This window comes from Crinia signifera, chromosome 1 (genome assembly GCF_055691185.1).
Source record: "Crinia signifera chromosome 1, ASM5569118v1, whole genome shotgun sequence".
In the NCBI taxonomy this organism is placed as follows: domain Eukaryota; kingdom Metazoa; phylum Chordata; class Amphibia; order Anura; family Myobatrachidae; genus Crinia; species Crinia signifera.
The window spans coordinates 2435509-2449406 of NC_139217.1; positions in this window are offsets into that span (position 1 = coordinate 2435509).

A 13898-nucleotide genomic window follows, 5' to 3' on the forward strand; every position below is an offset into this window, starting at 1 on the left:
CTGGTACATGTGATCCGGGCACATCCGGCCTCTGGTACATGTGATCCGGGCACATCCGGCCTCTGGTACATGTGATCCGGGCACATCCGGCCTCTGGTACATGTGATCCGGGCACATCCGGCCTCTGGTACATGTGATTCGGGCACATCCGGCCTCTGGTACATGTGATCCGGGCACATCCGGCCTCTGGTACATGTGATCCGGGCACATCCGGCCTCTGGTACATGTGATCCGGGCACATCCGGCCTCTGGTACATGTGATCCGGGCACATCCGGCCTCTGGTACATGTGATCCGGGCACATCCGGCCTCTGGTACATGTGATCCGGGCACATCCGGCCTCTGCTACATGTGATCCGGGCACATCCGGCCTCTGGTACATGTGATTCGGGCACATTTATATAATGTAATAGGGGCTTGTTGCTGTCCTGTAATTATCAGCGCTCTGTGGGGGCGGGGTTTGCACCCTCACGCTTTGGAAATCAGACCCTAATATAATTCCATAGTCCATGCCAATCTATTGTCCTAGAGCACCTGGGACAATATGCCCCTGAAATTATTTTAGCATTCATCCTCCCTAAGAGCCAATGAGAAAACCGCTATTTACAAGGAGTTTCATGCACACGGTAATTGTTACCACTGCTCGCTGTAATGTCCCATCTCATCGTCCCATAGAAGTGTCTGACAGTACTGACCATTGTGCTACCGTTACTCTGGCTTATAGATGCGAATGGCAATGTGGGTAACATCTCAGATGTATAACCAGCAGCCGTAATGTCATTGTTTGTGCAATCTACCATCTACTACTGCACATCAGCACAGGAATACAGTACTGTAATAATCACAGGACTGTAATAATCACAGTAATAATCACATGACTGTAATAATCACATGACTGTAATAATTTACAGTACTGTAATAATCACAGGACTGTAATAATCATAGTACTGTAATAATCACAGGACTGTAATAATCACAGTAATAATCACAGGACTGTAATAATCACAGGACTGTAATAATCACAGTACTGTAATAATCACAGGACTGTTATAATCACAGGACTATAATAATCACAGTAATAATCACAGTACTGTAATAATCACAGGACTGTTATAATCACAGGACTGTAATAATCACAGGACTGTAATAATCACAGTTATAATCACAGGACTGTAATAATCACAGTAATAATCACATGACTGTAATAATCACATGACTGTAATAATTTACAGTACTGTAATAATCACAGGACTGTAATAATCATAGTACTGTAATAATCACAGGACTGTAATAATCACAGGACTGTAATAATCACAGTAATAATCACAGTACTGTAATAATCACAGGACTGTTACAATCACAGGACTGTAATAATCACAGTAATAATCACAGTACTGTAATAATCACAGGACTGTTATAATCAAAGGACTGTAATAATCACATGACTGTAATAATTTACAGTACTGTAATAATCACAGGACTGTAATAATCATAGTACTGTAATAATCACAGGACTGTAATAATCACAGTAATAATCACAGGACTGTAATAATCACAGGACTGTAATAATCACAGTAATAATCACAGTACTGTAATAATCACAGGACTGTTATAATCACAGGACTGTAATAATCACAGTAATAATCACAGTACTGTAATAATCACAGGACTGTTATAATCACAGGACTGTAATAATCACAGGACTGTAATAATCAGCACATCTCCGGTTATAAAGCTTCATCTAGAACAGAGAGTTTGGTCACATAATGGATATGTTTATTTTTATACAGATCCCTATATATATATATCAGATTAAAAGTTATTTTAGAGGAGGTGGAGCAGCTGGTGCACAAATAGAGCAGACAAGAATACAGAATGGGATATATTGATCTCTTGCTGGGGCACCCTAGTGCATTTGGGATGGAGTCACCTCATCATATCACAAGGCCTAGCGTATTCCTCAGCTCACCAACATGAAGGAATCATATCACAAGCCCCCCCCCCCCCCCACAGCTCACCACCAAGTAGGGGATTTTAGCTAAAGATCTAAAGCCTCCCTCAGCTCACCAAAAAGCAGAGAAGCATAGCTCAAGACCTTCAGGGTGTTGTACCTCAAGAACTAGGGTCTCCATCAGATGAAACACCAAAATAATAGCCAATTAACTAGCACTTCCCTTCAGCTCAGTGCCAACCAAGAAACACAGCTCAAGACCTCAGATCTCCAGAAATAGTGATTCATAGCTCAAAACCTAGCGTCTCTCAGCTCACCAACTAGCAGGAATCAGCTCCTAGTATCTACATTATCTCACCCCCAACAGGAAGAACTGGCATCTCCATCAGATCACCAAAACACTCAATCAGCTCAAGACCTAACTAAGGGAACCTTACCTTTAGAACTCGTGACAATAAGCAATCTGCATAGTGACTCCCTGACCTCATCAGCAAGGAGAGTGGCTGATCTAGAACTGGAATTACTCAGTGAGCAGTGCTCCATAGCTCCAGAACTAGAGATCTCCCTTGTGCTGAGAGTAATAGGTCCAGAGCTGGAATAACTACGTCATCTTGTCAATGAGCACTGACTGAGCTTGTCAATGAGCACTGACTGAGGACCTTGTCCATTATTGGAAAAGCACAGAGGACGTACTTATTAATGGTGCCATGGTAACGCCCAGGAAGGTACGGTGATAGACGTGGCCAGTGGGAGGTCTCTGACTCTGCCACTTCTACATCTCATTCATTTGCACTAATTTTAACAAAGAAATGTATTTAATGTTTATTACTCCAGACATCTGCGTCCTATGTGTCCGGTTCTTCTCGACAAATGAGTTAGGCGACTGCTGTACTTCTATGACTTTGTTACTATGGTTTCTATCACCTATCTTGTACCTCCAAGAGATATCCAATGTAACACCTCTGGTAAAAGGGTTTTTTGAATTTAATAAAAGTTGATACATTTATGTTCATCTTCCTAACATGAGAATACGGGTTGCTAATGGTGAGTGTGACCATGCAGGTCCCTGTGCCCATCGCTGAGACACACAGTTCCGGCCTCCAACTAATGAGGCCAAGGGAGACTGCCCTCCCAGACTCTTTATAATGAGGCTGAGGGAGACCACGCTTCCGACCTCCAACTAATGAGGCCAAGGGAGACTGCCCTCCCAGACTCTTTATAATGAGGCCAAGGGAGACCACGCTTCCGGCCTCCAACTAATGAGGCCAAGGGAGACTGCACTTCCAGACTCTTTATAATGAGGCTAAGGGAGACCACGCTTCCGACCTCCAACTAATGAGGCCAAGGGAGGCTGCCCTCCCAGACTCTTTATAATGAGGCTACGGGAGACCACGCTTCCGGCCTCCAACTAATGAGGCCAAGGGAGACTGCCCTCCCAGACTCTTTATAATGAGGCTAAGGGAGACCACGCTTCCGACCTCCAACTAATGAGGCCAAGGGAGACTGCCCTCCCAGACTCTTTATAATGAGGCCAAGGGAGACCACGCTTCCGGCCTCCAACTAATGAGGCCAAGGGAGACTGCTCTCCCAGACTCTTTATAATGAGGCCAAGGGAGACCACGCTTCCGACCTCCAACTAATGAGGCCAAGGGAGGCTGCACTCCCAGACTCTTTATAATGAGGCTACGGGAGACCACGCTTCCGGCCTCCAACTAATGAGGCCAAGGGAGACTGCCCTCCCAGACTCTTTATAATGAGGCTAAGGGAGACCACGCTTCTGGCCTCCAACTAATGAGGCTAAGGGAGACTGCACTCCCAGACTCTTTATAATGAGGCTAAGGGAGACCACGCTTCTGACCTCCAACTAATGAGGCCAAGAGAGGCTGCACTCCCAGACTCTTTATAATGAGGCTAAGGGAGACCACGCTTCTGACCTCCAACTAATGAGGCCAAGTGAGACTGCCCTCCCAGACTCTTTATAATGAGGCTCCGGGAGACCACGCTTCTGACCTCCAACTAATGAGGCCAAGAGAGGCTGCACTCCCAGACTCTTTATAATGAGGCTAAGGGAGACCACGCTTCTGACCTCCAACTAATGAGGCCAAGTGAGACTGCCCTCCCAGACTCTTTATAATGAGGCTAAGGGAGACCACGCTTCTGACCTCCAACTAATGAGGCCAAGTGAGACTGCCCTCCCAGACTCTTTATAATGAGGCTAAGGGAGACCACGCTTCTGACCTCCAACTAATGAGGCCAAGTGAGACTGCACGCCCAGACTCTTTATAATGAGGCTGAGGGAGACCACGCTTCCGGCCTCCAACTAATGAGGCCAAGGGAGGCTGCACTCCCAGACTCTTTATAATGAGGCTGAGGGAGACCACGCTTCCGACCTCCAACTAATGAGGCCAAGTGAGACTGCCCTCCCAGACTCTTTATAATGAGGCTAAGGGAGACCACGCTTCTGACCTCCAACTAATGAGGCCAAGGGAGACTGCCCTCCCAGACACTTTGTAATGAGGCTGAGGGAGACCACGCTTCCGGCCTCCAACTAATGAGGCCAAGGGAGACTGCACTTCCAGACTCTTTATAATGAGGCTAAGGGAGACCACGCTTCCAACCTCCAACTAATGAGGCCAAGTGAGACTGCCCTCCCAGACTCTTTATAATGAGGCTAAGGGAGACCACGCTTCTGACCTCCAACTAATGAGGCCAAGGGAGACTGCCCTCCCAGACACTTTGTAATGAGGCTGAGGGAGACCACGCTTCCGGCCTCCAACTAATGAGGCCAAGGGAGACAGCCTCATTATAAAGAGTCTGGAAGTGCAGTCTCCCTTGGCCTCATTAGTTGGAGGCCGGAAGCGTGGTCTCCCTCAGCCTCATTACAAAGTGTCTGGGAGGGCAGTCTCCCTTGGCCTCATTAGTTGGAGGTCAGAAGCGTGGTCTCCCTTAGCCTCATTATAAAGAGTCTGGGAGGGCAGTCTCACTTGGCCTCATTAGTTGGAGGTCGGAAGCGTGGTCTCCCTCAGCCTCATTATAAAGAGTCTGAGAGTGCAGCCTCCCTTGGCCTCATTAGTTGGAGGCCGGAAGCGTGGTCTCCCTCAGCCTCATTATAAAGAGTCTGGGCGTGCAGTCTCACTTGGCCTCATTAGTTGGAGGCCGGAAGCGTGGTCTCCCTTAGCCTCATTATAAAGAGTCTGGAAGTGCAAAGGGAGACCACGCTTCCAACCTCCAACTAATGAGGCCAAGGGAGACTGCACTCCCAGACTCTTTATAATGAGGCTCCGGGAGACCACACTTCGGACCTCCAACTAATGAGGCCAAGTGAGACTGCCCTCCCAGACTCTTTGTAATGAGGCTACGGGAGACCACGCTTCCGGCCTCCAACTAATGAGGCCAAGGGAGACTGCCCTCCCAGACTCTTTATAATGAGGCTACGGGAGACCACGCTTCCGACCTCCAACTAATGAGGCCAAGGGAGACTGCCCTCCCAGACTCTTTATAATGAGGCTCCGGGAGACCACACTTCGGACCTCCAACTAATGAGGCCAAGTGAGACTGCCCTCCCAGACTCTTTGTAATGAGGCTACGGGAGACCACGCTTCCGGCCTCCAACTAATGAGGCCAAGGGAGACTGCCCTCCCAGACTCTTTATAATGAGGCTACGGGAGACCACGCTTCCGACCTCCAACTAATGAGGCCAAGGGAGGCTGCACTTCCAACCTTCTTGGGAGTAATAAATGGCTACTAGGTGCTGGTGTGTAATGGAGAGTGGGTGTCACTTTCCGGATAATCTGAATGAGGTCCCAGGTCAGATAGTCAATGACCAGTACGCTGAGCGATACTGTGTGTCACAGACTTCCTGGGAGCCTACTGGTTTTTATCAAGGTGCTTTCTGGAGTCCCAATAATAGATCTTTGGATCCCAGCATTCAGAGCGAGGTGGTTACTGCTGGCACACTGGCTGGCACACTGGCTGGCAGCCATGGATGGACAGCAACTGTGGGCTTTTAAATCTGGCACCAATTGGAGCTCGCAGACACAGCTTTGGCCATAAAGGCAGCTCCTGATTGGCTTGTGTCACTAACTATCCATGGCTGCTGGTCAGTGCACTACCTGTAACCAGGGGTGGGCCCTGAACCCAGAGGCTTCACCAGGCATGCCAGCAATGATGGCCAGTCTGGGGAGTCAGGGGAAGGCAGTCCAGGGCTCCAGAACTTCTGATGGCAGCTTTGCCTCTCTCTAGGCTCTTCCCCCATATGAATCCCTTACTGACTGCCCTCTACCCTGTATGCCGGCATTGTGCCCAGATTCTCCGCTAATGCTCTGGTGCCCAGCTCTCCCATACCTTCCTTCCTAGCATCACTGAGTGAGACATAAATGGGCAGCTGGTCCCCTCATGTGCAGGTGGGTGTGGGGAGAGGACAGCAGCACCACAATGGGTAGGATGGTACACAGTGAGGGGCATTCCCAGAATGCTCTGCAGTGTGACTGTCCATGAGTGTATTATTTTTGTATTTTGGGGGGAGAGGGAGTGGCCATGTGTCCCAATGTGTTCTGGATTTGTATCTCTCCTTCGCTCTATAGGGGACACAGGGCTTGATGCTGGGTCTAGGACAGGAAGGTTAGAATGGGCACCATACACTGAGCAGCCCTCAGTCCTCCTCCCCCAAGCCATGGAGACAGTTTTCATATGGTGCAGGCAGGAGCTGGGGCTGCCTTAGCCTTCACCATAGGCTGCCTGCACTACCACTCCCGACACCCTGGCCCCCACAGCACAACAACTGGGTGAGTGAGCTCGGCTGGGACCCCACACAACCAAAGCCGCAGCCACCGCTGGATGCCGGGGAGAAAGTAAGCAGTACCCTGCTTGCAGATAGCCAATCGTGGTTCTGGTGTGGGGACCTCCAGGCTGCACTGGCTCAGCCGCCAGACCGCCAGGGTTTAGGCATCGGAAACACCCGGTAGGGGTCTCTGGCAACCCCTCTAGCAGGCTGGCTTCCTCCCCCTCCCTGCGATTGCACTGAACAGGTCTTCCAGAGGCAGAGCATATAAGGAGGTGGCAGCTCTGTGTTGTGTACATGCTGGTCTTTCTCCTTAGGATCAGGATGGCCTCTGCTAGGAATGGACATTGCATCGCGATTGTCACTATACATCACAGTATCGGATCCCAAAATGATGTCTCCCATTGTGTGTATTGAAATGTATACTTATAATCATTCTTTTAGCTTAAATGTGACCTAGGACTGGCAGGAAATGGCTGAGCGGCTGTGTCCTGTGCTTTCTGATAGGCTGCCAGGCCAGGGGATAAGAGGACGTCACTTTCAGGAAACACAAAACAGTATAACCTGCCAGGATATCAGATAGAGATCGGAGACCCCTCATAAACCAGATTAGGGGTTCAACCAACATTGTCCAGAGAGAGGTTCAGTTCTGAATGTGTTCTTAGGATCAACACCTAGGGCAGGTTTCGCTACAGCCTTTGTATACGTTGTATTGTGTGTCCGGGCGAATGGAGGCACATCTCCAAATCTTCCATTGGTGGCAGTGACTGTATAATGGGGACGTGTGTCCAAAGTAAATCTCCAGTCACGGCTGGTGCTGCTCAGATTGACGTATCTGGAGGAGCGACCGATGGGCCCGTGACAGTGATGTATCACTACCATCAATGTTTTTTATTCAATAGTTGTGTTTTTACCATTCAATGGTGGCATTCTGATGTTTGCCGCCATTGAATGGTAAACATTGGATGGTATTCCGATGGTTACCCCCCCCCCCCCCCCCCCCCAGGGACTCGCAGCAGGAGATTCCCATGGCAGTGTCCAGCCAGGAACGTCCCTTACACAGGGCATGGTACAGCTGGTGAATCACATGGCTGCCACTGCCCATGTGCACTTTACTCCAGTACACTGAGCTGAATAAAACAGGATTTGTTTGCAAAGACGCAAACGGAAAGACAAATGAGCTTTTTGGCCGCACTCTTGAAAAGATAAGAATTACTGATGTGTATGTGAATACATTTAAAAACGTAACTTTTATTAGACTTCTTATATAAAAAAAGGAAAAACGACACATTTCATAGATATTTTGTGTTCGATTTGATAGACAGAATTAATTCATAAAATATGTAAATGTCTGTGTGACCGGACGCCTGCCCTTAGCTCTGGCTACGCCCTTCGGGTCCACAGATAGCGGTTCCTGGTCTCACGGGACCTGGCCAATAGGGGATTCCCTGTTACCGTCAGTAACCGCCTATTACTGACTCCACCCACTACGCTGTGGGCGGGGTTATCGCTGCCACCACCAGACTCCTCCTACGTGGCGTCTGGAACCACGGATACCTCCTCAGGTCCAATCGCTGGCACCTGAGTACTACCTGCGTCGACACGCTGCTGGTGTCGACTGGTCCCCCACTGGTCACGGACCAGACCTCTGCTTTGGTAGCTGGCAGAGCGGAGACTCGGAGACGCTGGATGCTATGCCCAGAACAGCCGGAGAACGGAATTATTGCAATTAATTCTGTTGGTCGCAGATGAAGCAGACTTCTTGGGCAAAAGATGGTTTATTGCCAATAGATCTGAAAAGATCCCTTCTCCTTTCAGAGGTATAAAGCATACAGATGTTACAGCATTCAGATACAGGCAGAAGTACAACTTTGGGCTCACAGGCCCTGCTTATATAGGCAGAAAACTCTTTGACATTGTCAGATCCTCCCCCATACATTTACAATTTGCATCTCAATCTGACATGTTACTTCCAGTGCATAACGAACCAAGATTACATACTACAAAGGATGAGTCCAATTTCCTTAGAATATATAACTTCCAGGAACAGGGGAGATATTTATCTCCTGGACATGTTTACATAAAGAAACACAAATGTCTGCATTACCAACACCTGGCACACAGGATGGCCTGGGTTCAGTGACCCATCACATATAGTACATAAATTTCCTTGTTAGCACCTCTTACACAGGGCTTCAGACACAGAGCCTACTCCCTGCTGTGTTTTGGACACTCACAGACCTTCTGACAAGTTTGGCAGATTAGCATTTCATTTCCTCATCACCAAGATTTGCTAAATTCCTTCCCCCCAGAAATGTACAAGGTGCATTGTAAGTCCAGAATGCATTCCTCAATATTCAATACAATATACCCAATATATGATGCAGTCCTAGCTCAGTGCTACTCATACAGTTTAAAACATGTCAAGTGCCCTTGTCCTGGATAACGGCAAAGCACGGAGAGTTAACCCCTTCAGTGCTGTAGCCGCCATTAACCCCGTGTGCCGGGCTCTCCGGCCACACTTCTCCCCCCCCCTTTAAGCGGGAAACCAGAGGGCCATGTCCCAACGACTTGGCTCCTGGTCCCGCAGCCCATTTGGGGGTTACTGGGAGTGCCTGGGGGTGTTGGCCCCCAGCCTAGACAGTTCCTCCAGACTGCAGTGGGCCATATCCGGTTGGTGCTGAAAGTCCACACAGTCACCACAGTGTCCAAGTCCAAGGCCCCACAACAACAGTCTGTCTGTTTCCCCCAATGAAGGGGGCAAACCTTCATCTGGTGGGTGTTCCTTCACCCCAGTGGGGTGCCAGTGGCACCATCTGTGCCAAAGCTGGTCTGCTGCATACACAATTGCCACCCAGTGTGTCCAAATTGTGGCATACCCCACCTCCCACCATAGCAGTATTCTGCTCACACAAGCCACAGGGTGCTCCTGCCCACATGGCTCCTCCTGGCTCAGTACTGCTCCCAGTCCATGCAGTGACGCAATAGTCCGTACCACAATGTCCTGGTAATAAATATGCGTCATCAGCACTGGAGCTGGTACCGGAGCCTCCTTCAGCGACTGGAATGCCAACTCACAAGCAGGTGTACAGTCCACTGTCTTGGGAAGACCCTTCCTAGTCACTACTGTAAGGGACGTCGCTACCAAACTAGAGTCAGGGACAACTGGTTTGTAGGGCCTTACAGTTTCTAAGGTCAGTACCTGTCTGGGGGCTGTGGGCTGGGGACAGCCTCTGGTTGCCTCTACATTCACTGGTCTGGGCCTACCCCTGTCTCCTCCCACACTATCCTCCAGGCACTGCACCCCTGTCACTTCTCCCGGGCACCTGTCTGCAGTAACCGTCAGACCTGCCCTCCTGTCCTCCTCAAAGGACCTACGTCTTGGGGAACCCACCCTCTCTGGTGTATCCCCTTCTACCTTCCTGACTACCCTGGGCCTGAACCCTTCCTGCCCGGGCACACTCCCCACCCCCACCCCATCAAGGCCGCTGCGAGCTTGGCACCGTATGCCTGTCAGGGATGGGTCAGAGAGCGGAGCCTCCTGAACCCCCTGCCAGTGCCCCTCACTTTCTCCTAAAGGGGGACACTCTACAGGGGCATCTAGGTTGGGATGTCTAGGTTCATTCTGGTTTGGGTCAGTCATGTAAAGGTCAGTGTGGTCACTCATACTCACCGCTGGAGTTGGCAAACCACTAGGAACAGGAGCATCGCTGGGCACCCTCACAGGATACAACAAGCTGGCACACACATCCTCTGCGTTGCTAGGGGACGTAGGCACACCAGAGGCAAAAGGCATGCTGGGGAGATGCGCTGATCTAGCTGCTGTAGTCTTTTCCTCTGGGCTGGTTGATGCTGTGGTTGGCTGTGCTGGCAGTTGTCTGGCCGCTGTGGTCTTTTCCTCTGGGCTGGGCTGTGCTGGTGTCGATGGTAATGACGGTAGTCTGGCAGCTTGACTCCAGGCGATGGCGTTAGCAAATGTAGTAACGATTCCACCCCCAAGATCATTCCCCAGGACTACATCTGTTGGGAGGCCATCCATGACGGCAACATCTCGCAACTCTGGTCCAGCCCCCCAATCCAGGTAGACTCTGGCCATGGGCACCTCTCGCTCCGCTCCATCTGCCATTGTAACTTTGGCAGTGCGACCCTGCAAGATTGCAGCAGGATCAATCAGTCTGGGGCTCACCACAGTGATTGAGGCCCCAGAGTCTCTCAGGCCTTCCCCCTGCAGGGGCCCCACTTGGACCGCCTGTAGGTGCCGCCACATATTCTGTAGAGGCCGCATGGCCATGCAAGTGACTCTATCAGCAGAGTCTGCCTGCTTCTCACCACACTCCATCGGACTGACTGGAGGGGGTACAGTCTCTGTGGGCTCATCTCCACGGGTCAAGCAAGCAAGCCGGGACCCAGCATTCGGATTGGTAGCGCGAATCTGGGGTGCCGGCAGTGTGGGACAGTTCATCCTCAGATGTCCGATTTTCCCACAGCTGTAGCACTTCTTGACCAGGTGGGGCTCCGATGATCCCTGATTACTCGCAGGGATGCTGCTGCGGGACGATTGCTGGCCAAGAGCACCCGGGTTGGAAGATGCTTGCTTTGGGGGGCAATGAGCTGAAGAGGGGTGTCCCCCTGGTGGTACAGTCCTTTGTAGTGGGCTGCTACTTGGGCGTTTCAGCCCCTGTGACCGAATTGCCACATACTTGTCCGCTAGCTGGGCAGCCATCTTTACACTGGGTGGCTCCCGATCTAGCACCCACTCCTTCACTTCCTGGGCACACCTGCGGTAGAACTGCTCCCTGCAGATCACATCAATCAGGGTGTCCCAGGTTGTGGCCTTTGATTCCTGCACCCACTTCACCAAGTACTGCCGCAGCTGGGTGGCAAACTGCTCGTGGGTGCTGCCAGGATTCTTTGGCAAGTCCCTAAACTTTTTCCTGTAGGACTCAGGAGTTACAAAAACCGTTGGAGGAGGGCCTTGGCGACAACATCATAGTCCCCACAGTCCTCATTGGCCACTCCTCGATAGGCCTCCAAGGCCTCTCCATGCAGGGTGGGTACAAGGTGTCTTACCCACTCCTGTTTGGGCAAATCATGGAGTTTACAAGTCCTCTCAAAAACTTGCAAATGTCCATCAATGTCCCCATCGCTGTCAGCAAACTTAGCAAACTGAATCCGTCCCACTCGGGGGGTAGCAGCTGACAACGGCGCCCGGGGTACCACAGCCTGTGGTGCCCGCTCCGCATGCCACATCCGAATGATGAGCATGCGTTCTTGTTCCGTTGCCCTCTCCCCTAATTCCGCTAGCCGATCCGCTAGGCTATCCGTGCCGCCCACCCTGGGACACACGGATCCTGGCCCTGCTAGGGAGTGTTGGGAAACGTGGCTGCTGCTAGAGGGGGCGGGGCTTGTGAGTCTCACCGGGTCCAGATGAAGGTCCTCTGTGTGGCGGTCCTCCTGGACACTGTCACCATCAGCGTGCTGCACCTCCTCCCGACTCGACTCCTCCAAGCGCTTGAGCGCCGCCCTCATTTCGTTTACAGTTGCTTTGGAAGGGATATCCACACCCTTCTCCCGACACACGATCTCGAGGTCATCCTTCGACATTCCATTGAAGTCCGCCATCTTGCGCGTTCTCCTGGCTGCCGTTACTCTTCCCTGAGTAACGCGGCTTCTCCAATCGGGTGACTGAAGAGCCGCCTGGGTTATCCCACCGGCTTGCCACCAATTTCTGTGACCGGACGCCTGCCCTTAGCTCTGGCTACGCCCTTCGGGTCCACAGATAGCGGTTCCTGGTCTCACGGGACCTGGCCAATAGGGGATTCCCTGTTACCATCAGTAACCGCCTATTACTGACTCCACCCACTACGCTGTGGGCGGGGTTATCGCTGCCACCACCAGACTCCTCCTACGTGGCGTCTGGAACCACGGATACCTCCTCAGGTCCAATCGCTGGCACCTGAGTACTACCTGCGTCGACACGCTGCTGGTGTCGACTAGTCCCCTACTGGTCACGGACCAGGCCTCTGCTTCGTTAGCTGGCAGAGCGGAGACTCGGAGACGCTGGATGCTATGCCCAGAACAGCCGGAGAACGGAATTATTGCAATTAATTCTGTTGGTCGCAGATGAAGCAGACTTCTTGGGCAAAAGATGGTTTATTGCCAATAGATCTGAAAAGATCCCTTCTCCTTTCAGAGGTATAAAGCATACAGATGTTACAGCATTCAGATACAGGCAGAAGTACAACAACTTGGGCTCACAGGCCCTGCTTATAAAGACAGAAAACACACTGGCATTGTCAGATCCTCCCCCATACATTTACAATTTGCATCTCAATCTGACATGTTACTTCCAGTGCATAACGAACCAAGATTACATACTACAAAGGATGAGTCCAATTTCCTTAGAATATATAACCTCCAGGAACAGGGGAGATATTAATCTCCTGGACATGTTTACATAAAGAAACACAAATGTCTGCATTACCAACACCTGGCACACAGGATGGCCTGGGTTCAGTGACCCATCACAGACAGTACATAAATGTCCTTGTTATCACCTTTTACACAGGGCTTCAGACACAGAGCCTACTCCCTGCTGTGTTTTGGACACTCACAGACCTTCTGACAAGTTTGGCAGATTAGCATTTCATTTCCTCATCACCAAGATTTGCTAAATTCCTTCCCCCCAGAAATGTACAAGGTGCATTGTAAGTCCAGAATGCATTCCTCAATATTCAATACAATATACACAATATATGATGCAGTCCTAGCTCAGTGCCAAACATATATTTCATAAGTACATATAATCTGTGCCTGGTGCCCAGCAGCAGGCTACAACTTACATCAGCACTGCAGAAGGGGTCCTGTCCCAGCTCAGTGCCTGGTGCCCAGCAGCAGGCTACAACTTACAGCAGCACTGCAGAAGGGGTCCTGTCCCAGCTCAGTGCCTGGTGCCCAGCAGCAGGCTACAACTTACATCAGCACTGCAGGAGGGGTCCTGTCCCAGCTCAGTGCCTGGTGCCCAGCAGCAGGCTACAACTTACATCAGCACTGCAGAAGGGGTCCTGTCCCAGCTCAGTGCCTGGTGCCCAGCAGCAGGCTACAACTTACATCAGCACTGCAGAAGGGGACCTGTCCCAGCTCAGTGCCTGGTGCCCAGCAGCAGGCT